We start from the raw sequence: 22,835 nt of genomic DNA, 5'->3' as shown, positions 1-22,835 counted from the left end.
GAGAAGAGCAAAATGCCAGATTCCCCCAGAAGGAGCAACACTTAGTTGATGAAATTAATGACTTTGACAGGTGAAGATACCAGGACTAGAAAACAAGCCATGCTCTTCAGAGCTCTGAGGAATATGAGTTCTTAAGCAACCATGAGCCCATTTTTCTGTGTAAAATCATTACTTAAGAGCTGAGCATAAGCTGTTTCTTCCTTGCAGTGTACAGGTCTGACCCAGCTGCCCGAAATCCACGCGGTGTTTCTTCATTGATTTAATTCCATTTTGGATCATCTCATGTATTGAAAGGTCCTATGCATATGCAGAGGGTAGATATAATCTAGATTGATTTATGTGATTGTATTGACTGCTCTCACATCAATATGTGACTTACCTATGACTTACAAAGGCTACTTCCTAATTTGTATAAAATCTCAGAGTAGAAGTTTCGAAAACATTATCTGTTTGCAATTTAAAGCCTGAAGGGTTTTTTTTGGCTTTTACCTTAATAAAATGTCATGTAAATTGTCTTTTATTTTTCTGTGAAAAAGGTGTTGAAACCTCATATGTTTTTATGCATACGTACACACACACAAAATTCAAGAGAAGAACCCACTACTAAAGCTGGAATGTAAAAAGTCCTTGCTCTGGTGGAAATGCAGGCTCTGCACAGATGTTGATTATACACATGGGACAGGCTTCGTTCAAGATGAATAGACAATCCATAAAATGCACACTTTCCCTCCCTCATTCTTCTTGTCTATCTGATTTTTGTAGAATGATTTTAATTAACCCCACAGAACTGCAATAAACTGCAGGAATTGTAAAGTGAACATCCAGAAACGCTACAGATAGAAAAATTGCTGCATAGCTGTAAGGTTATGCTTTTCTTCTTTTGTGCCTGTAAACACATCTGTTCAAAGCTACACATGAACTTCTTTTCTTCTCTGGGCAGCTGAAAGGCATAAGGGAATATTTTTCATGAAAAAACTTAGCAGTGCCTACTTCAAAGAAATTGGGAATTAGAGATATTTAGATAGTGAGGAGTATTGCACTCACTCTCTAAACATCTCTAAGTTGCTTTTCCAACATGAGAAATGTGCCTCCCATGATAGTACTTCTACTTACTTCTTTATAGAATGTGATAAACTGTCTAATATGAGGCTCTATGTGTGCTTATATATAAAAAATACACTTACATGTCTAATTGTCCTGCTGGACAGATGCTGATATTATGTAGATTAGGTTTTATGGGAAGGTAGGTCAGTGAAGCAGAGTTTGGGTGTCTTGCTATGTGGTTTGTAGTGCATAATAGCTCTGAGAGTATGTCTGGCATGTTCCAAGCACCCTGGTCCTCCTCATCCATTTGTGCTTGACTGTGCTTGTCCCTTGTTTCAAGTGCTTGGAGTCTGTGGACCATCTGCTTGAAGTGAACTGAGCCCTGTTTACATTGAGCACAAAGAAAGGCAATATATGAGATCTTGTTTACTAAATTATTCTCATGTTAATGTTTAAATGAAATAGAATATCTTCCCTCTGGTCTCCACTCTCTTTTTTTCTCCCTTTATTTCACTGGAGCAAATAAATTAAACGCGATTCAAGTTTTATCAAGGGTTTTTTGAGAGGCCACGTTGTGTGTGTTGCTGCAGAGGGCAGGCAGAGAACAGGCAGCTCACGAGCTGCTTGTTGGGAGGGATTATCACCAGGGCTCAGCCTTTGGCTCTGGGGAGTCCAGCTCTGCTTGGGCCAGACTTTTATGTTGACAGCTCATCCTCATGCTGTGCCTGGCTGGGGAGCAGCCTGGGGATAGCTGGCTCTGCTCCGCTGGGGGAGAGAAACACAGGAGGGCTGAGGTTCTTAGGTAGCTCAGCAATGCTCAAAGGATCATCCCAGGGAAAAGATCCTTCCTGCTGTGCATTACCTGTTATTTGTGTCAGGTGTTTGGAGGAGGGCAGGAAGAAGACTATCTGATAATCAATTTTATAACCATATGTAGGGATAAATAAAGAGAGAGTTAAAAAACAGGGCGGGATTTTAACAATTCACAACAGCTTAATGCTTTTTAAGAGTCTAAACTGAAATAAATGTGTTTTGTATAGTAAGTGTTTGGCACTTGTTAATCAGACCCAATTAAACTGTTGAATATTAGACTTAGAAATTGTGCATCCTGTAGTTGCTAAATTATATATTGCTGAATTTATGGTCTGAATCTCTAGCATAGAAATTATATCCAAGACTCTTAGGACTTCTTCTAGTTACTCTGTTGGTAAACTTCTCAAGAATAAACCCTAGGGTGGGCTTATTAGATGAGGGAATTGCTGTTCGTGACTTATATGGAACATGTCTTGGTTTCTTGCCCCAGAATGACTCCCTGTTTCTAAGAAGACAGGGTAAAATCTTGTTCACATTATGCTCATAGAGATTTGGCTGTAAAGATGACTTTTCACGGTGTAGAAAGTGTGTTACAAAGCAGCTGGACAGTCTTGGCCATGACCATTTCTGTAAAAGCGTAACCTGTCCATACCCTCCCCGATGCTGTGTGCACATGGCTCATCCTAAAAGAACCTTCTTTTCCAAGAGGGAAATCGAGCACACTTCCATTTTCCACTGTCCTGTCTTTTTCTCTCTTTGATAAACTAATAATTCATTCAGTACACAGTGTTCAAGTGCACTCTTCTCAGTGCAGAATGGAAATCTTTACTGTATGAGGGCTCACAGCCTCCAGTGAGAGTAAAAGATGATGCAGATCTTATAATGTCCAGGGGGCACAGGGGAGGGGGCCACCACAGTGTTTTCTTTCATGCTGTTCCTCGTGCATTGGAAATGTTTTGAGGACAGACCAATGTTTTGACATCAGATTTGCCTGCAGATCAGCACGCAGGTTGCCTGTGATCCAACTGTTTTCATGAATCAGGGGAAAAGCATCCAGGCATGTCCACTCTAATGGGGAGGCAAGCTCCATAGCTCAGTACTTATATCATCCATAAGCCTTTTATTTATTTTTGGTAAACAGCTCTCTTCTGCTTCAAATTAATATCCTGATTGAGTTGCTGATACAAATGTTAAACTATGTAGCATCAAGTTGCCAGAAGACAGCAAGACAAGAAACTGATAGGAGTGTTCCTGCCAATGACTCGGATTCAAGTATCTGATCAGAGCATAGCACAGAGTCTGGATCTCTGGATGTTGTACAGTCATGCAGTATAGATAGCAAAATTTTTCTCAGTGGCAATGGTTTTCAGGTAATTTTAAGTTCGGCCAACAATCAGTAAATCAGAAAAGTGGGTAATGTTAGGGAGAAAAACTGTCTGAAAAGAGCCTCTATTCCAAGCTACACATGTGAGTTCAGTCTGTGTGTGTGTGTGTGTGTTTATGATATAGGGACTGTGGTCCACACTGAAGTGCAGGGGCAAGAAATAATGAGTAAAAATTAAATACTAATACTTGACTCTTGCATTCCTGGAAATACAGTTATTGTAGTGCACTAAGGCAATTAAAATCATGCCACAGAGCGAAAAATAATAATACTTTTCTAAAGTTCATTAGACCTAATTCTAATGTACTGTATGGGAATCATTTCACTGAAATAAATTATGTCGTTTTAATTTTCTTACTGCTGCAGATGAGAAAAGAACGAGGCCTAGCATGTGGCTAGTTGTAGCTGAGAAGATTTCTATAATGAAAGAGATTCATGGCTAAATTTGCATTGCTTCTGTGGGGAGGGGGAGGGAAACTGATAAGTCTAAAATTAAAAAAATAATTTGAAACAGTATTTCACCCCATAATTGGTAGTGTTCTGACATGTGTTGGCAGGAAAGCACTGAGGTGACAAAGAATACGGAGTAAATCAAATGAACAGCATGAGCTCCAACTATCAATCAAAATCCAGATTTTTTTTCCTTTCATGACCAAGCAATTGCATCGCTATTCCAAGGTCTTATTCTCGTGTCACGTATGTTGCCTTAAGCAAATTACCCCTGGGAACCCACTTGGGATGAAAAAGGAAAAATATAAAAGAAACAAGCAGAATTTTGTCAGAAGATTTATCCAAAGTCAATATTTTTGAAGTTGTAACAGCCCAGGAGGAATCCATGCTGTTCCAGTACCACAAGCAGTGCCATTGCTTCCACAGTGTTTTTTAGAGTTTCACACCTCTGAAACAGCAAATAACTTCACAAAGGCACCTCATGTGCCAGGGACTCATCCAGACCATGTGGCTCATGTTCCCTGCCCGGAAGGGTCAAAGCTCACGCTCAAGAACAATTTCCTCAGTGTCATCCTGTTATTCTCACACTTAAAGGCTCGAGAGTTGAGCTCCAGCACGGGGAGAAACGCTCAAATTTGTGGTAAGAGAGGAGGTGGAGAGCAAGGAGGACCAGTGTGTGGGTTCTCCCCCCACCGTCTTTGTGAGGCTTAAGGGAAGGGGTTGTCTTGGCTGTAGAGCTTCTCACTGGGAGCTTCTGGCCACATCTGCCCATTGTATCGAGCAGCACTACGTGTTTGTACTGCAAGCACTGCTACTTGTGCTGTCCCATTGATAAATCCCTGAGGTAGGAGCATCCTGAGGGAGTTGGGTGTTTATAACTACTCTTCTATTCAGCATATCCAGTTCTTTGTCTCATAGCTGCTTTTCAGCAGGAATACAAGATGTTTTGATTCTTAATCATAGGTCTTTGTAATTATCCCTTTGCATCCAGAGGAAATAAAGATGTCTTAGGTAAAGCTTGTTGGTGACTGGGCATCTGCAGTTTCTAACCTGTGAAAGATGCTAAAGTCCATGATTATTTCTAAGGTCCAAGAGCTGAGTTCTTACCTCTTTTCCATGGCAGTATTAAGCAATAATAGTCCTGCTGCCCAGCACAGTGCCTTCCTTCCTGCCTGCTTGTTTCTGAACAGCTTGGGCACCCTTTGCTCCCAGTTATCATGGGATATCTGGTTGACCACTAAAAGGTTTTTAACCAATGTTTTGGTCTAAATCTCGAGTTGTTTAACAGTTTTCAATAGACCTACAGCTGTGCATGGCTATTTTTGGAGGAAGTTAGGTTTTAAATAAACGGTTCAGATCTCCCAGCTCTTGCAGCGGGCAGGTCCGTTTGAAGAATGCCTCTCTGATGGCAGACAGGCTGCACCCAAGATTGTGCCAAGTCACTCTCCATTTGTAAATATTAGAATGTGTTGTAGTTACAGATATAGCAAAAGAAAGAAGGTTTAAATTATACAGCTGAGAAACAACAAAGGAAAATAAATGTAAAACAGCACATGGTGTGTGTGCTGTAGGTCTTCAGTCTTGCTTTTAGATAGGAAAGATAAGAAACACAAGCTAAAAATGTCACTCGGTTGAATGACTTTCTTGTTTTCCTAAAGGCATATTTTTGCTTCACCTAAATCTGTGTAACCTTCTGCTTGTCCTTCACTCATATTTTCTGCTGTGAATGTGTTCTAAAAGGAAGGCTTAAGCAGGAAACATGTGTAGACAGGTTATTTGACATAAATTTTGTAATGCTAGCTCTAAATGACTAAAGATGGTGATTAGCAAGAGGCAATGGAAAAAAGTAATGAGTGTGTCCACATAAAGAATACTCTTGAGGTTTTTATATGTAGCACAGTGGTAAGAGCAAGGGGTGTGGTCTGTGTAGTTTTACATGACCTGTCTGGTGCTTATCTGGAACATGGAGAACTCCTCCAGTGTGGCCAGAGAGAAATGTTTAGTATGGAGGAGGAAGGGGGAAGTCCTTTTTTTCTTTGGGTAGAAACTAAACCTGCCCTGCTGTGCTGTCGTGAAGTTTGCCTTAAGAGTGAGGTGTTGGTACCACCTACCAGGGCAGCTGCTGGTCCCAGGGAAATGTGCCATCCCTGGAACGTGCCCTCACATGCAAAGTACAATGAATATAAAATAGGCATGTTCTCCCATTCCTGTAATGTGACATATTAATTGGAAAACTTTCCATCTTCTATGTGTCTCCACTGTTCTCAAACAAGGATCTGACAGGAACAGCTGATCTAGCACCGGGGACAGGCATGGATGGGGACATGCAACAGAGGCTTTTCTGGACAGAGTTTCTGAGTTTGAACTAAAAAACACTGCTGCTGTTCAGGGATAGCTAAGCTGTAACTGAGCTAGCTACTATTCTTTTTCTTTTGTGTCGTGTGCTCTTTCTACTAAGTACTCCTGCTTGAAGAGAACAGATCAAGGGGTGAAGAGAAAACTTGTAAAACTACCCTGTCTTTCTTCCAAGCCAGCCAGCTAACTCATTGTCTCCATTTTATTTCTTTTTTTTTTTTTTTCTGTTTGCTTTTTGGATTTGCAATAGTGGGTTTTTTTCCCCTCAAGATCTTGAAATCTAATGCTCGTATAAAAGGCATTTTCCAAGGCTTAACCATGCCACTGACCTGTGCTGGACATGTTGCAAATCGGACATTGTCCTCTGTGTACCAGGCTGCAGATTTCTAACTCTTTGCAGTGTTGACGCCTGCTCTCACAAAGAGAGGGAAATGAAGCAGAAAGATCCCACTGCGACAATTAGTGGCTCACAGAGAAGTATTGAAACAAGTAATAAGTGGCTGAAACAATTCAAGGGAGGGAAACTCTAGCTTCCTACTCTACCACAATCTAATCTTCTTTCTCAGATTCTCTCTTTCCTTATCCCAATGGGGATTTTCACACACTTTCATTCTCACTGCTAGTGTGAGATGATTCTTTGTGACTAGTGAGCAGCAGTTCAGTCCTGCAGGGCAGTCCCCTGTTCTACCCTCTCATGTTTGCCAGTCTTATCATTTTATGCTGTGCTCTAGTCTGAATTTTTGAAGTAGCACTAATGTCTTGTTCCCAAGCTGCTGTAACCCAAAGAATTTTAATGAAACCAACTGAAGTAGATTCCTCCTCTTTCACTAAGGCAGCTGGCCAAAGAACTGGCTCACGGGCAGGGAAGTCTTTCAGCTCTGGAAGTAAAAATACCCCAATACCTCTTACATCTCAAACCAGAATCTTTGAAATTTGCTATGTGAGTGGTGCTGGTGGCTCTCCCTGCCCTCACTAGAGGAGACAAGATGTGGCTGGATCACCATGTGCTGAAGAAATGATCGAGTAGCTGATTCGTGTGGTTACATGTAGATGTGGCACTTTGATTTGGTTCAGTGCTGGGAGTGGCAGTGCTGGGTTTACAGCTGGATTCAATGATCCTTGAGTTATTTTCCAACCTAAATGATTTTATGATTCTGTGATTCTTGTCCTACTCAGATCTTTCTTTCCTTGGTGAGTTGATACCTCCCTTAAATACATTATTTTCTATGGCATCTTCTGCTAGCAAACTAAAGCTTTAAACAAGCTTTTCCTTTGTGAGTTACTGCAATTACATTTAATCTAGCGAATGCTGTTTTCTTTCAAGCATTATGTTTTACTCTCCATTTAAAAGATTGATGCTATTTCATATTCTCCTACACATCCATCTCTTATTAAAAAGCAACCAGTAGACTGAGCATATTGGGTTTTTTTCCTCAGATAGCCCCATTTGTTACATGAGACCACGAAAAACCTCGGATAACGTTTCAGTATAATGAGGAAACTCATAGCTCTGCAGTTGTTCAGAACAAATTGAGTGTCAGCTGCTCTGATGCACAGATAAGGTGTGGGAAGTGCTGCTCCTGCCCCCTCAGCAGCGTGACAACTTCCCGGAAAACACCGTGCACGCTGTTGGGAGCAGCAAGGGGAGGAGGAGGTGCAGGGATGAGAGACGGGATTCTGCATCAGCTCTTGGGAGGGAGCAATCACTCCAAAAGTCAAATGGAAAGCAAGAGGGAGATTAGGGAAATTAAAGGCAACAAAAGAGATTGGAAGGGAAAACAGTGGCAAGTGTATGTTCCTTGGCTTTTCAAAAGGCCTCCTTGTGGTCTCTGCTTTAATGTACCAAGGCTCCAGCTCTTCTGATGCTATTTAGTGCCCAGCTGAACCAGGACCTCCAGGGTGCAGGCTAATGCTTTTCAGCTTCCCTTTATATAGAAGCAACTCCTCCTCCCCCGAGGGCTCATAGAGTTTGGTAGCTAGTTTTCAGATTGGCACAGTTAAAGTAATCTTTCTTCAATATCAGGAGTTAGGGACTGTCTCAAGCTGAGCGTTCCAGTGTTAGTTAAGTACAGTAATTAATACCTTAGTACTTAGGTCTTTGCTCTTGAAAAGAAACTTGTCTGCAGTCCCTCTGGCTACAGTTCTGTCTCTCCCTGAAGTAAACAGGAGTCAAGTAATTGGCAGAGTAGATGAAGTAGAACATGTGCTCTGCAGCAGCAATTAGAACTAAAATACTGTAACCTGCCAGAGCTAGTCTTGCTCACATGCTACCTGGCTTAGCAATTAGTCACTTATGTATGTACTTCATTAGATCATGGTCAGAGTAGAGCAGCATTTGCTTCCTGACAGATTGGCTACCACTGCCAAACAGGCTTCAGTGCCTTCAGTGCACTTCTGATGCAGAGGTGCAGGCTTACGTGGTACCAAACCAACTCATAACTCAGGAGGGACTGGCGGAATTCCTTCTAAATTAAAGCTGTGCTTTCCAAAGCCATTTGCTTCCTACAAATCTCAGTCTCTTGGAGGTAGTATAGCTACCCCTCTCTTAGTGTTATAATGCAGCTTTTCTTTGCCTGTGAGAAAACTTTAATATGCAGCTGTATACAGCTGTCTTTCTGCAGCCAAGATCTGCCATGGTGCCTACAAGGTGTCTGAAGCTGTTTGGGAGTGCTGTGCTCTGGCAATTGCCTGCTGAACACACAGGGGAAAGTAAGTTTTCTGCAGTAGATCTTTTGCTTAGAGCCTGTTGCTATATGTGGACTTGCGAATGGACAAGTTTTTCTGGTGCAATGAACAGCACAATCAACACATCATCTTTTACTGTTTTGGCTCTGTTCAAGTGTAATTGAGCCCAAAATGTTGCCAAGGAAAAAACAACTTGTTTGCTGTGCTTTAAAGCAAATGGGTTCACCTGATTGGGCCAGTTCCAGCACAAAAATAATGGTTTTGTGGGTTTTTTAAAGCATAAAACTAAATGTTGCAATGAACTGCTGCGAGTGACTATCTGGTTCTAAGGTTTAGAGCTCGTGCTAGACACTTTATTGCTCTGTTCAATAAAAATGCCCTCAGGGGTCTTAGGTCCAGTACACTTAATATAAAGCAGGAACAGAGACACAAATCCATTTTTTTCCTGAGATGCCAACTCAAAAGTTTTCAAGAAAAGATCCTCCTCGTAGTTGCTTGTGGCTCGCTTTCCACAGTGTCAGTGTACCACTGTCACTGGCTCTGTTTCAAATCTCGGGCTTTTAAGCAAACACTATCAGGAACGCATATTATCTCCTAGCTATCAGTATTTTTGCTGGAAGCAGATGGTCTTTCATCCAGCCGGTGGGCAGGGAGATGACAATTGTCTCCCGTGTTTTCTTGTAGCGTCTGAAGGCAGCAGCGTGGGGTGCGTTAGTGTCTCCAACAGCGAAGGGCTGGAGGAGCTGAGAGATGACAATGTCCCGCATTCCCGCTGCGGTGGCGGAGCCCGGACGGCCCCGGCAGCGGCACCTGCCCAGCCGCTCCCGCAGGGGCACCGCTCCCTGACACCTCTGGATGTCACCGCACCGCGCGGGGATGGGCGCGGGGGGGATGGACACGGGTGGGATGAGCGCAGGGGGGGAAGGACGCCCGTGGGGACGGACGCGGGGGGGGGGGGGGGGCGGAGGGGGGGTGGACGCGGGGGCGGACGGACGGGGGTGAGGACGGACGCGGGTGATCCGCGGGGCAGCCCCCGCACCGCCCCCGCCACACGCCGCCTTCTCCCCCGCACGTCCGCGCACCGGCGCCGCTGGAAGGTGCCGTGCTTCCCCCCCCCCCGGTCCCCGCTGGGCATCCATCCCCGCTGGACACCCATCCCCGCTGGACACCCATCCCCGCTGGACACCCATCCCCGCTGGACACCCACCCTCTGGAGCGCCGGGGGAGGGCTCGGGACGTGCCGGGCTCGTGCCGGCAGGTGGCGGCCGCGGGCGCGAGCGGCGCCGTGCGCGGGCGGGCGCGAGGGGAGCGGGAGAGGCTGAGCCTGAGCCCCGGAGCCGCCGGGAACCTGCTCGGGTCCGGCGGGGCTCCGGCATTCCCGGCCCAGGGCGCGCCGCCTCCCATGCGCCGGAGGCCGCGCGGGGTCTCAGCCCTCTCGCCCCCCTCCCTCCCTCCCACCGAGAGCGCCTCGTCGCGGGGCGCCCGGCCGGGACGCCGGGCACGGAGCGGTGAGGAGAGGCCGGGCGGGGAGCCCCGCGCCAGGTGGGCGGTGGGCGCCGGGCGGGGGCAGCGGGGCGGGGGCGGCGGGGCCGCGCTGAGGGGTCGCGGCCCGCGGGGCTCCGGCGCTGCCCCGGCTGCGGGAGCGCGGTCCGGGCTGACCCGCGGGGCTCCTGCGCCGCGTGTCTGGGCTCTGTAAGTAGCCATTTCAAAGCTGCTCCCCTCGCACGCTCGGCTTCCAGGAGCTGCATCCAGGGGCTCCGCGAGGAGCTGCTGCGCTTCGCCTCGGTGTCCCACCAGAAGCCGTGGCTGCACGTAGTCTGAGCCGAATCCAGCAGTTTGTGCGAGAGAGGGGAAGAAGGGAATAACTCTCCTCGCGAAGAGTGCGTGTCGCAATTGTTCTTGCTTTGGGCCAGGTCTTTTGGTCTGTCTGAGCACAGCGTGCAGAGCATGAACCGCGGCTGGCGTTCGGGATCTCTCTTCACGCTTTCCTGCTTCTGGTTTTTTTGCCATCTCTCCTGCGCTTGGATTCCAGCAACACTCAAGCTGTTTGTGCTCGGTTGTCAGGAGTATATATGCTATAGCAGAGAGTAATCTTGAAATACCTTTTCTTCTCCAGCTACAGTTTACGTTTTTGCTACTGTCAGTGTGTCCACACCTGCGTGTTTTATAGCCCTTGACACACTTGCCATTAATTCATCCAAATGATTTTTTTCCAGATTCTAGAAATATGAACAGTTTAGAAAGTCTGTCAGCAGTGAGTTCCACTGGTTAATATGTAGAAAAACTATTTCCTTTTGCTTCTTTTTACTGCCTGATACTGTTTGGTTCTTATAAAGTGTGTTATGCTTGTTCTCTGCTCACTATCTTTGTACTATTTCAGAACTGTGTTCTTTCATTATGTCCCTACCTCCTTTACTTCAAGGTAAAGAATTCTTAGCTTTTTAGACGCTTCTCTTGTATAGAATTTCTTCCATATCTCTTGCCTGTGTCATCTCCTTTCTCTGTATTTTTTATTATTTTATATTTTTTTTAATCAGGGGGTCAGCAAAACTGAGCTGTATTCAAGATTTCAGTACAATATGTGTTACATAAGGGCATGATGATGTCTGCTGGTAGAAATGACAGATAAGTTGGTGCATCAGTGACATGAATAGCCAACAAAAGTAATAGAAATATTTGTAACTCACTGTGTGGTCACCTGTTATTGAATCAGTGTGGCTTAATTTTTTAATCAGAAACCACTAAGTCACTGTCTAAGTTGTTAGTAGCTCAATACAATGGTATAATGCCTAAGGGGCTCTTAATATTCTGTCATTCTGCTGTGCGTGTTCTTCCTGTCTTCTGTGGCAAGAGCAAGAACTGAAAATAGCCCAAATCTGCCTGAGTTTAGTCCTGTTTGTAGAACTGCCAGTTCACTCATACCAAGTTAAACTACCAAGCTGTAGTTTGCCAACTCAAACTTCTTTCTGGTGTGAAGTTAGTAGTTACCTACTGGTTGATGTGATTTCCACCCATTCAGTATCATCAGGGGTTCAAAATGAAACTTGATACTGCTGAAATTCATGAGATACCTGTAATTCTTGATGCTTTCTTTGCCATCACCAGGGAATTCCACTTCCAGGGTATGTAGTAGTAGACTAGGAGGAGAGACTGCCTTTCAAGGAGAAAAGTGCTGTAAAATGAGAATTTTTAGCCCAGTTAGAAATGAGAAGTCAGCTGGGGTGGGTTGTACCAGAGAGCCCTTCAAAGTGAGTATAGGTATTGTCATAGCTGTGCCCTGAATGTAACTTGTCAGGTTTTATTTAGGGGCAGGGCTAATCCCAGGTCTTGCTGATGATAAATTTAATCTGAAACAACTCCATTGTAATTGAAGGAGCAACTTTTGATTCCCAGCTAACTCTTAGAAACACTTGGAGGTGTCACGTGGTGCAGGATTTTTGTCTTTTCGCACTTCATGCAGCAGGTTCATTCAGAACTCCAGCAGATTTAATTACAGAAGGTGAACTATGTTGCTTTTAGTCACTGATGAGTTTTATGATCTCAGTGCAAAACCTTTGCTTTTGCTGTAGAACAAACTGAGTAACTGTGCTAGGCAAACATGCATTAAACAAAGGCTGAAAACAAAACAAAAATGAACAGAATCATCTCAAAGACTCAGATTGGCCTCAGTGTGTGATTCTGTGCAGACAGTGACAACATAGAAGCTGGTTTTCTACATTGTAGTCTCAGTTCTCTGTGCTGTGACATCAGCTGTGTGATATTCAGCCTGTTCACAGTGGCAGTTGTGCTGAGAATGGAGCTGAAGTGCCAGTCACACATTTAGTAGTGATACTTTGGATTTATTTTTTTTTTACTTTGAGACTCAGGTTTATTATCCATAGTGAAGTGCAGTCAGCATAGACACCACTGTGGGCTTTGAGTTGTTCTGTTTGAGAAAAGGGAGGTTTGATGGTTAAGCACTTAAAAAACCAGGGAACTCCAAAGTCAACCATGGATAAGCAATTTTAGCTGTGTCCCCTGGAGTGTTGTGTTATCATAGCAGGCTTCAGGTTTAGGAGGCTGTTGTATTTTGCAAGTAGGAAAAAAATAAAAGCAGAAAACTTACTGTGTCAGACCAACTTCTAAAAGAGTTTGGACATTGATAGTAGCACTTCTACTGCTGTTGATAGGCAAAGTAGCTTTTAATTGTGAAATGCTTCCAGTGGTTGTAGTGCTGTCTGGAGAATTCTATGACAAGTCTTGTTCCCTTGAGTAGGCACATATACAGTTGAGTTATTAGTTCTTTTGTTTTCAGAAAGCAGCTTTTCCTGGTATAAATGCAATTTGGAGGGAGACTTGGGTAACTGTAAAGGTAGCTCAGTTATGAATATTTGTGGCTTCAATGTGTGATCAATGGATGTGGTTGCATTGCTAATGTACAGTAGGTGAAGTAAGAGTGTTTTGCATTTGAATAGCTTCTTTTTTATTCAGGGTAGTACATTACACTAGATGATGTGTATTAGATTTTTAGGGAGAATGCATGGTTTAGTACTTCATTTAGAAGATTAATTAGAGGGATGCTAAGCAGATATAAATGAGATTGATCAACAGTGTGATCTGATGGGCACTGACTTTGCCTCATATCTTACTCTGTATAAAGGGAGCAGAGCTGAAACCATGTGCTTCACTGTTGCCTGATTACTTTTTTTGTTAATTTTTGTTCTTTGTGTCAGTTGACAATAACAGATTCAAACTCTGTAATTTAAAACAACTCAGTTATCTCCTCCTGGAATGTTCTGTCCCACCCATTTTTCTCCTGGGGACTTGTGAGTGTCATGTCACACATCAGCTTTGTTCGGCTTCTCCCCGCAGGGTTATGGCATTCCCAGAGATGGGTCAGTGTTCACGATTTTGGTTGCTGTTAAACAGTCAGCTCTTGTCAACGCCATCCACAGACATCTGTTACATATTTTTGAGATGGTGGTACCGAGTTAAAAGTGGGGCTTCTCCACAGGAACTGTTCTTGCACTCGAAATATGCCAGTGTTGATACGATCTCATTGCGGTCCTTGTGAGAGCAAGAGTGGCCTCATGGGCTGGTTGGGGGATATTTGTGGGAGTTGCTGGAATGTGGGCTTCTGTTTTCAGCATTCCCATTGGCCTGCTCTGTGCTGCTGATCAAGGCTCTTGGTGCCTTGTTTTATCTCTGAACTTGTTCCTTTATCTCTGAACAAGGTATGATAATTACAGGATGTTGGTCAACTTAAATTTCCTGAAGACAGTTGCATGCAAGGTGCTTTATGCTAAAAAACCAAAAAAAAGTCATTGGTGTAAAAATATTGATTGTACATTAACAAACCCAGATTATGTAGTATGTGTCTCATAGGTTTATTATTGTATTTCTTCAAATCACAGCTTAAGGTCTTGCTTGTTGGCTATTTCACATCAGTCCTATGCTGCTGCTACTTGGCATCCCACTTCAGTATTTATTTTGGTCCTGGTTTTGGAATTTCCCTTCACAGGAAGATTCCATGCTCCTTATATGGAAAAATTTATTTTAAAAAAAATTACTTTTTTTCCATCGTTTCTGTAGATTCTTTTCTCAGTAAGTGCACGAGCCACTATCTGTTTTATTTAAAGCTCTGATCTAAGAGCCAGTAGAGGCAAGGAAAAGGTTATCAGTAACTTCAGTGTCTTTGGGATGAGGGCACTCCCATGTGATGTGCTCTCGTCATTGCCAAGCATGACCACTGGTTTCAGCCATGGATTTACAGTGTTTGCTTTGATAGTACAAGAGTTAGGAACTTGTTCTTTTAACAGGAGTTATATAGTTGGTTCCTGGAACTGGAGCCTTTGGAAAACTCTCTGGGTACCAAAAAAAGGATGTTTAAATTACAGGACTTGGTAGATAAAATTCAGCCCTTTGCAGAGGAGCTGCTTGTTCCTAACAAGCTTGATCTTTTATTCTCCTTCCTTGAGGACTGCTATAAACTCACAAGTTATATAGAACCATATGTGATTGAGTGTAGAGAGAAATACAGTTGTTCAGAAAACTGCCCTTTTTTAAACTGTATTTCTGTTGATTTCACTTTTCTTACTTGTGCTTTTTTTCCTAAACTCAAGCCATTAAAATACTACAATAAATAAAACAGTTCCCTTTTTGTTCTTCAAGGGGTAACTTGTGACAAGAGAAGTTCCAGCTTCTGAACTTTTTTTATCTTTGTCTGGGTTGGATTGATCTCTTCCTGTACTGGAATGAAGTTTAGCCGAGGAACCTGGTGGTGAGCAGGTCCTGAGCCTCTGGATGCAGGAGCAGGGCTGATGTGACACCTTGGACCTTGCCTGGCCAAGAGGTGGGGCAGGGTCTGTCCTTTGTGGCTGCATGGCCTGGTGAGATAAGAGAACAGGAGAAGGCTGCCCAAAGTTTGCTGTGAGGCTGAGGATACTGTCTGTGGTGCTCATAGGAGCAGTGTGGTTTCCTGCGTGTTGCCTTCTACGTGAGTCATGATATCCAAGTGGGAATGTGTTTTCTTTGCCCTCGTTTTGGGAAAAGGATGGATAAAGAAGCCCTTTTTTAAAACCCTTCTCCATGAAACTTGCTTTTTGGTGAAAAACATCTGTTGTGCTTGGCCTTGCTGGATCAGCACTTGGATATCTGTGAGCATGGATACTGCTCCCCCAGGAGGGAAACGTCACTTGGATACTTGAATATCGTATGACTAAAATCTGCAATCCTGAATCGAGCGGATTCCCCTGACACTCTGTTTGGATTAGCTGGAGAGAAGTGCATGGAAGGACAAACTTATCTCTAAATGGCAAATTCAGCAAAACTATTGACACTAATCTGAGAGTAAATGTTGACTTGGAAGGTTTTCAGGTGTCCTGGATTTTTTTTCCACAGTAAGGATGACTGTTGTGGTCCTGACTCAGTAACATCAGACTATTAGTTAGTTGTATATTATACTTGCATTTTTGTTTGGTTATTTTTATCTAAAACATGTAGTTTCTACGAAAGTAAAAAGAAGAAATATTTTTGCTTATCAGATTGGCAGAGAGAAACAAGAGCCTGTCCAATCCCACCCTGCATAATTGCAATAAAATGACATCCCATGACAGAAACTGCCCAAAAGGGTGATAAATTACATGGAATGGATGCAATTACTTAATCTGGCAGAAATGAAAGCTCTGTCTCATTTTCTTGTAGTTCTGTGGAGCTGCATTCACTGGGGAAGTGAGTGTGGAATAGTGGGGAAACTTCCTTGCAGATTTTCAGGGTCTGTATGTGGAATTTAAGCACTTAACTAAACCAGCAGAAGAATAAGGATTTAAAATTGTGGGTTAACCATTAACTGTTAGTATTGTTCAGCTTGGATGGTCCAGGAAATACTGTTCATGTGTTGAAACACAGGGGTTAAGGCAGGATGTCAGTTTTGATCTTTTTGTAGTGATAAGAAGCCATTAAAAATGTAATTTCTTATATTCCTTTACTTCTTCAGACATTGCTTGTGTCTGTTAATACATATTGCACACCAAAAAGACCGTCTCTTTTTTAATTTCTTTCTTTCTTTCCTCGCCCCCCCCAGTTCAGGGATTTGCTCACATTGAGGTGATTGGAGTACTTTTGTTGCTTCCCATAGGAATGTTTACAGTTTTGCAGGATCAGGTTCAGATTTATTACTTAGGCACTGACAATGCTGCTGTGATTCATCGGTTTTCTTAAAGCTGTGGCTTCTGCCTGTGTTTGTTGCTGGCCATATTCATCACACCAGGACTGAATGCAGGGTCTTAGTTTCTGAGTATGTTTAAAATTTAAATAATAATAATGAACAGTTGTTTTGAACAAGACAAAAATCCCTATGCAGTTTTGAATCGTGAGGGCAAGAAAGGGCTAAAATGTCTTTGCTGCTTTCATACTGTTAAAATTGAACAGAAACTGTCATATTCTGACTTCTTTTGAACCACACTGCTTGTGATTTAACTGGGATTGTTTCTACTGCTTTGAAATGGAAGAGGGGGAGAGACTGTGTCCAAATGTATCTTGCTGGAACTTGAGGGTTAAGGAAGGTGGGGTTTGTTTCTGCTTTTTGTTTTGCCGTTTTCTTAAAGTTATGTTAGAAGGGCTTTTCAAAATTCCTGTTTACTCAGGCCATAGAGATATTATGTTTAACCAGGAAGCACAGTGTGAAGCAGTGCCCAAAGAGGGATTACATTCAAGTTGCATTCCTTTCAGCAAGTCTTCACCTATCTCCTACAGTGAGTACTCAAGTAGAAGATTACAAGTCCCTATATAAGACTTTAAGCACAACAGCAGCAGACTCATATTTAACAAAACCAAAACCAACATACAAAACTGGGTCACTTTTTCTCTTAAAAGATCACTTGATCACCTTTGGCATTGGGACTGTTTAAAGCAGCAGCTGAAGTCCAGTGTTGGAGCAGCTGCTCTTTGCCAGCATTTTGTAAAAGGCCGTTCTTGTTGTCTTGCAAATTCAAGAAGTCTCTCGTTCACATCCTAAGTCCCCATTTTTCAGTCTGTAGACTGAATATTAGCAGGGATATTTTGCCTGGAGCATTAAGTGATGTCAGGTGAAGGTCACTGCTGTAATAACCTGCCCTCAGGCACAAATAAGTTCAGGCTCTGCTGCCAAGAGGTGACCTTTGATTTCTTGTTACCCGATGCAATTCACTTTGCTTGAGTCCCAGCCATGATGGTGGCAGAGATTTCTGGACTGTAGATGACTTTGATAAACCGAATTAGATTTGGCTTTTATTGTGGTCAGAAAAGTGAAAGGTGAGAGTGGACTTCCTTGTGACTTGCAGGGCTGCCAACTCTGAAACTGCCACTACTAATTACAGTGTCTAAGCTACATCTGATCAACAGAGATAGTGAGCGAAGATGCTTATGTATTGAAACATTTGTTATACATAGGCAGAAAACAATAGTTTAATCTGTCATCATCAGAGATTTTAGCTACAGCTGTATGTGCTGTCAGCAGGTAGACCTGTGACATGGTAGTCACACTTTCCTGCTCTTGGGATCCTCCTAATCCAGGTTGAGCTGGGAGGTGCAGGGGTCCCACAAAACTAAATTTAATAATTTTGCTGTGTTGCAAGAATATTGTGGCAACCTTATTCTGAATAAAGTAGTGTATGGCTAAATGGAGAGGCAGGATACAGTCACCTCTTTACTGTGCTGTGACTGACTGCACTGCTGGTTTCCACTGTTTTGTTAAAAGGGATTTCCATTAACCTACCTTTCTTTGTAAGCCCATGCAGGAATTATAGAGAAGTATGACACTTCTTAGTGGTTTTTCTCTTCAACCAATCTGGTTTTTGCAGATGTGGGAGTGGGTACTTGTGTGCATCAGTTCCAGTGAATGACTTTTCAAGTAGCAAAGTCGATTCAGTTCTTTCAAATTCAGATTGTACAGTCATGTCTTATTCCTACTGTCAAGCAAACCTCTCTTGAAAGTAGTAGTGAATTTACTTTCAGGCTGAGAAAAACTCAAGACTAGAAGCTGATCTGGCAAGGATGACTGGAAGTTGAAAAGGAGTCTTCCTGACTCCTCAGTTTAGTTTTTTTGCATAATTCTGTTATCAAGGATGACAAGGGCTGGTGGTGGTTCTGCAAGGTTCATATCTTTTATCTGTCAACCATAGACTTGTTCTTCACAGGCCACTGGATGGCATCTGCCAAACTGTGCATTTCCTAATAGGGAGATTTTAATCTGCAGCAGATGAAATGTTTCAGCTTTGCTGCTCGGTGATTGATGGCCTGAGATTCCTTGAATGTATGATTATCTTGATGTTTTTGTGTCAAGGACTGATATCTCCTGTAGGAGTGTAACAGTTTATGCAGTTTACATTAAATGGACTGAAATACTGACTGTCATCTAGACCACCAGAGCACATGAGGCATAGCAGCAAGATTGGTAGGATGTCTAAAATCCCTTTCAAGCTGACAGGATAAGAATAAACAGCTCCCACGCCCCACCCTTAAAGGATCTTGCAGTTTGGTTTTAAAATGCAGGAGGCTGAAGAATTCACCACATGGAGTTATGATTCATACAAACATTAGGGGATTTCTGAAACCTGAACCAAATAAGGACTTCAGGAAAATTACATTCAGTGGTATCAGTCTCAGGGTAGAATTGAGAATGTAAATTGTTTCTGAACATAGGGATTTGACATTTCTTCTGCTGTCACTAGTCATGCTGAATCCTAATTTCTCTTTCTTGAAAAGACACAGTGATGGTGTTGTTTGTCATCCTTACTAATAAAGCTGAGTACCAGCATTTTCCCTTTTATCCCCATTAACATTTTCTTCCCCCAGAGAAGAGATGCACCTCTGCAAATGTACCCCTTTAAGTGGTAAAGGTTTAGCAGCACAGTTGGCATCTGATGCTGCTATCTTGGTTGCCAGTTCAGTTTTGGAAGATTTGTAAGAATCTATATATATCAAACCCAGTGGATAAACATATTGAATGTCTGTGTTGTTGTGCTGATGCCCTCATCTAAATTTTATTGTGGGTGAAAGCTAAATAGAACTCCATGAAACAGTTCTTTGGGATGTTCTCTGAGTTATCCTGTATTTATTTGCATGCAGAACTTAATATTTGCAAAAGATGTTCAAGGCAACTTAACTGCCATTCTTCCAGAGATCCACTGATAGTTGATTTTTTCATGTTGGTTTTAAGTCCTCTGGTATTCTGTTTCAAAATTAATGAAAAAAATACTTAATTTCACAGTGCTCTTGAAAGACCTCTCATTAGACCTATTATTCATCATTATGTAGGAACATAAAAGAAAACAATAAATCTTCAAATTCCATTGTTGCATTTCCGTACCAGTATGTGGAGAGCCTCACATCAGAGAGGATTTTAATGAGAAATAAATTAGAGTCTCATCATTCTTGTAGTATTATTTAATAACAGAGTAATTTGAACAGTCTTTCATAACTAGTCCATTTCAAGATGTTTCAGGAGCCCAGACTCTGAACTCCACAATGTGAGATGCTTAAGCTACATGATGAACTGGTTTTCTGTCTGTGACCTAGCAGTTGTTTTCTGATCTGCTTCTTAAAAATAAAGCACCCAAGTCTGCTATTAGGTATATGAATTTTCCCTCAGAGTGGATGTGAGCAGTTAATTTGTTATGTTTTACTCAGCAAAGGCACATTCAGCATTTTTCTGAATGCTATAGTAGCTCAGCACTATTTGTTTCGGACAAAATGTCACTTATTTTTTGGTGGTCCCTAAAATATATTCCCACAGGGGTACCTGAGAAGTTCCACATCCTTGCATCTGGCCACTAGCCAGTTGAAGCCTTATATTGCTCTCATGTACTGCAACTATTTAGCAAGTCTTTAGTGTCCAAATTCTCCCAAAGATTCCGGACTTGCTGTTGATGAAATCTGTGAACCCTTAAGAAGATGGCACAGCTCTGCCCCTCCCTGCCCGGGGCAGTGCAGCACCTTCAGGTCATTGCCCAGCTCCTTCACGACAGCTGGGTTGCACCAATACCTGAGCAGTTTAAGTAAAGCCCAATCCACGTGAGAATTGCATGATGGAAAAAAGAAATCTCTTCTTTTTGCCAAAATAAAGCAGTTTGCTGCCTGCAGGAGAGGGCTGAAGGGAAGAGGACTTTCATCATATTACGAAAGCCCTGGTCACTTTTTTTTGGACATTTGTCAGGGCAAACTGTGCATCAGTAGACAGTTGTGGTGTTTTCCCTTCCAACTATGGCAGTATTGAAATGTATGTTAAAACACTTGTCCTTGAAAGCTTGTGTAGAGAAGGATTTGATGAGTTATTTTGGGATGTGTGCCCACAATAATCTCCCTTAGAGAAGGTACAGGAGCCAGTGTCTGCAGAGCAGCACTGCACTGAATCACTGTGGGATTTGGACTACCAAGACCTTCTTCCTTTGCTGTCAGAACTCAAGGAGAAGCAGACACTTGTTTGTTTGTGGCCTGGCATGTCCATTTATGAAATGTGTTTTGTTTGAAAGTAGATGGAGTAATAAATTGACACTGAATTGCCTTGCTTTTACCTGTACTAACAAATAGGGTTGCTTTGTTTCCCCCTCCCCCAATCATTCTTCTGTGTCAAGGTCCCATTCAGGTCTTGAGGGAATGCCAACCTTCCTCTAGAATGCCTAACCCAAAGCAGAGAGCTACAAAACAGGCAGAGAAATCTCTGAAGTTCCCCAGAAATGATTTTTATCCCTTTTATAGTTCAATACACAAAGAATAATGCTACAGAAGCCCTTGGAGTCACTGGAGCTGACGTTTGAAATTGAATCCCAAGGATCTTAATGCTAATTTCAATAGATGCCTGTGTGGTATTTATAGACACATGTTCCAGTTAGTAGGGTTTGAGTTTAGAAAATGAAGCATCTCTGGCAACAGTGGATAGGAATAGCTACCCAGAGGAGAACTATTTAGTCAGTCTTTGCAAGTCTTGTTCTCTCTGGTAACTGGAAGATCAACAGTGATCTCTTCCAAGGACTGAGAAGGCTTCCATTAGAGGTTGGCTAACAAGTTTGAAAAGTGGCTTGGTTTGACTTTTGGAGTGTCCTTTATCACTGGTCTGCTCTGGATAACGTGTGAGTATTCCCAGAAATCATTGTTATTTGGAGGTATTACTTATGCAGGGAGATGATTCCCAGTGCTACTCCAAGGAAAATATTTTGTTTCTCAATAAAGCAAGTGAAGATTTCAAGTCTCCATCACGTACTCTCCTCCCTGCTGTGTCCTGACACTGGCACCTCAGGGCAAGCAGAACAGAAGGAACTTTGTGGAAGCTGATATTTTGAGATTGCATCTGTTCAGGTGCTTGACATGGACACCAATTTTTTTTTTAATTTTTCTGTGAGGACTGTGGAGATTTAAGCATTCTGCTGTTTAATTTCTACCTTAGAAAATCGCAGCTATGAAGTCCAGGATTTTTGTATTGTTGAAAATGTTTCTGTGGGTTCACAGGGCACTTGCTGGCTCTTTATATTGTCCTGTTAGTTTGAATCAGCTCTAATTTAGAGAAAGGGCAGTTTCACATGAGTTTTTCTATTTGTGTTGGTGCTATGCTATGCAGTAGGCTAATGACACACACATCTATTTACCAGTAAATGAAATATGTCTTCCAAAGGGTGTGTTATCAACAGGATCACTTGATTTTCACCTATGGATGCTGTTGAATGTTGCCTAATACTCAGTCCAAAAAAATCATTCTCTGAAGCAGAGCTTCCTATATTTTGCTCCTTTTTTTTACTATGTGGAGGATATTGATGCTTAGGCAGGTATTTACAATGTTTATTGAACAGTGTGAAAATTAATTCTCATGGTAAACAGCTTTAAAAAAATGGAAAAAAAAAAAAAAAAAGAGACTTGTGTTCTGCCAGACAGACATTCTGCTGAAGCAGACAGCTGAAAAATAATGTTTCCTCTTTGCAAAAGGAAGGTTATCTCCTAACTTCACAATAATTATGTAATATACGTGATTTTTACATAATGAGAGGGGTGTCTCCATCTGCATTACTAAGAAATAGCTGATTATACTGCTGAAATATGTTGTGTTTTACTTTCCTTGTACATGTGCCTTCAATTAGCTTTGCTGAAATATTTGTTTTCTCTGACCTTTCCAAACAGGGTGTGTTATAACTCCCTGAGTGAGGCTGGTGGCTCCTCGGTTTTCATGCAAAGGACAGTAGGTCCTCAGAACCACCATCTGCCTCTTGGTGTGAACTCCACTTAAATGCTGTTGGGAGCCTGAGCTTTGAAGACACAGACTAAGAAAGGTTGCAAGTTAGAAGCTTTTCTTTGATTTCAGAGAGATATTTTGTGTCCTGCAAACAGCATCCATTTATCAAGTCACGAAAGGAGCATAAGAAAAGCTCATTTTCTTTGACATATTTACAGGTAAAGAAATTAGTATGGCTAAAAGAGGCTCTCAGAAATTTCTGTTATTCCTAGTCGTTCTGAAATGCAGTTATATGCTTTGCTGTATCAATATTGTTGAGACTTTTACTACATAAATAGACTTGCAGGCTGACATTTCATACATAATCCTTCTCTCAATGAAGTATTTCCATCCAGGGCACTCGAACTCCCAGTCACAGCAGACACTTTA

General features: G+C 42.5%; 1 protein-coding gene across 1 annotated transcript in view; it reads left to right on the top strand.

The window, feature by feature from the left end:
- The first annotated feature begins 10,092 nt into the window (after window positions 1-10,092).
- Window positions 10,093-22,835, top strand: part of LOC113998785 (thrombospondin type-1 domain-containing protein 4-like) — a 75,446-nt gene continuing 62,703 nt past the window's right edge. The window contains exon 1 of the mRNA XM_039390066.1: window positions 10,093-10,273. The gene's annotated coding sequence lies outside the window, so the exon portion shown is untranslated. The remainder of the gene's footprint in view (window positions 10,274-22,835) is intronic.

Source organism: Pipra filicauda, unplaced genomic scaffold (genome assembly GCF_003945595.2).
Source record: "Pipra filicauda isolate LSUMZ 115617 unplaced genomic scaffold, ASM394559v2 scaffold7_size6619720_pilon, whole genome shotgun sequence".
NCBI classification, from domain to species: Eukaryota; Metazoa; Chordata; class Aves; order Passeriformes; family Pipridae; genus Pipra; species Pipra filicauda.
The sequence above is the reverse complement of the archived record's forward strand: the minus strand, read 5'-3'. Positions and strand labels throughout refer to the sequence as shown.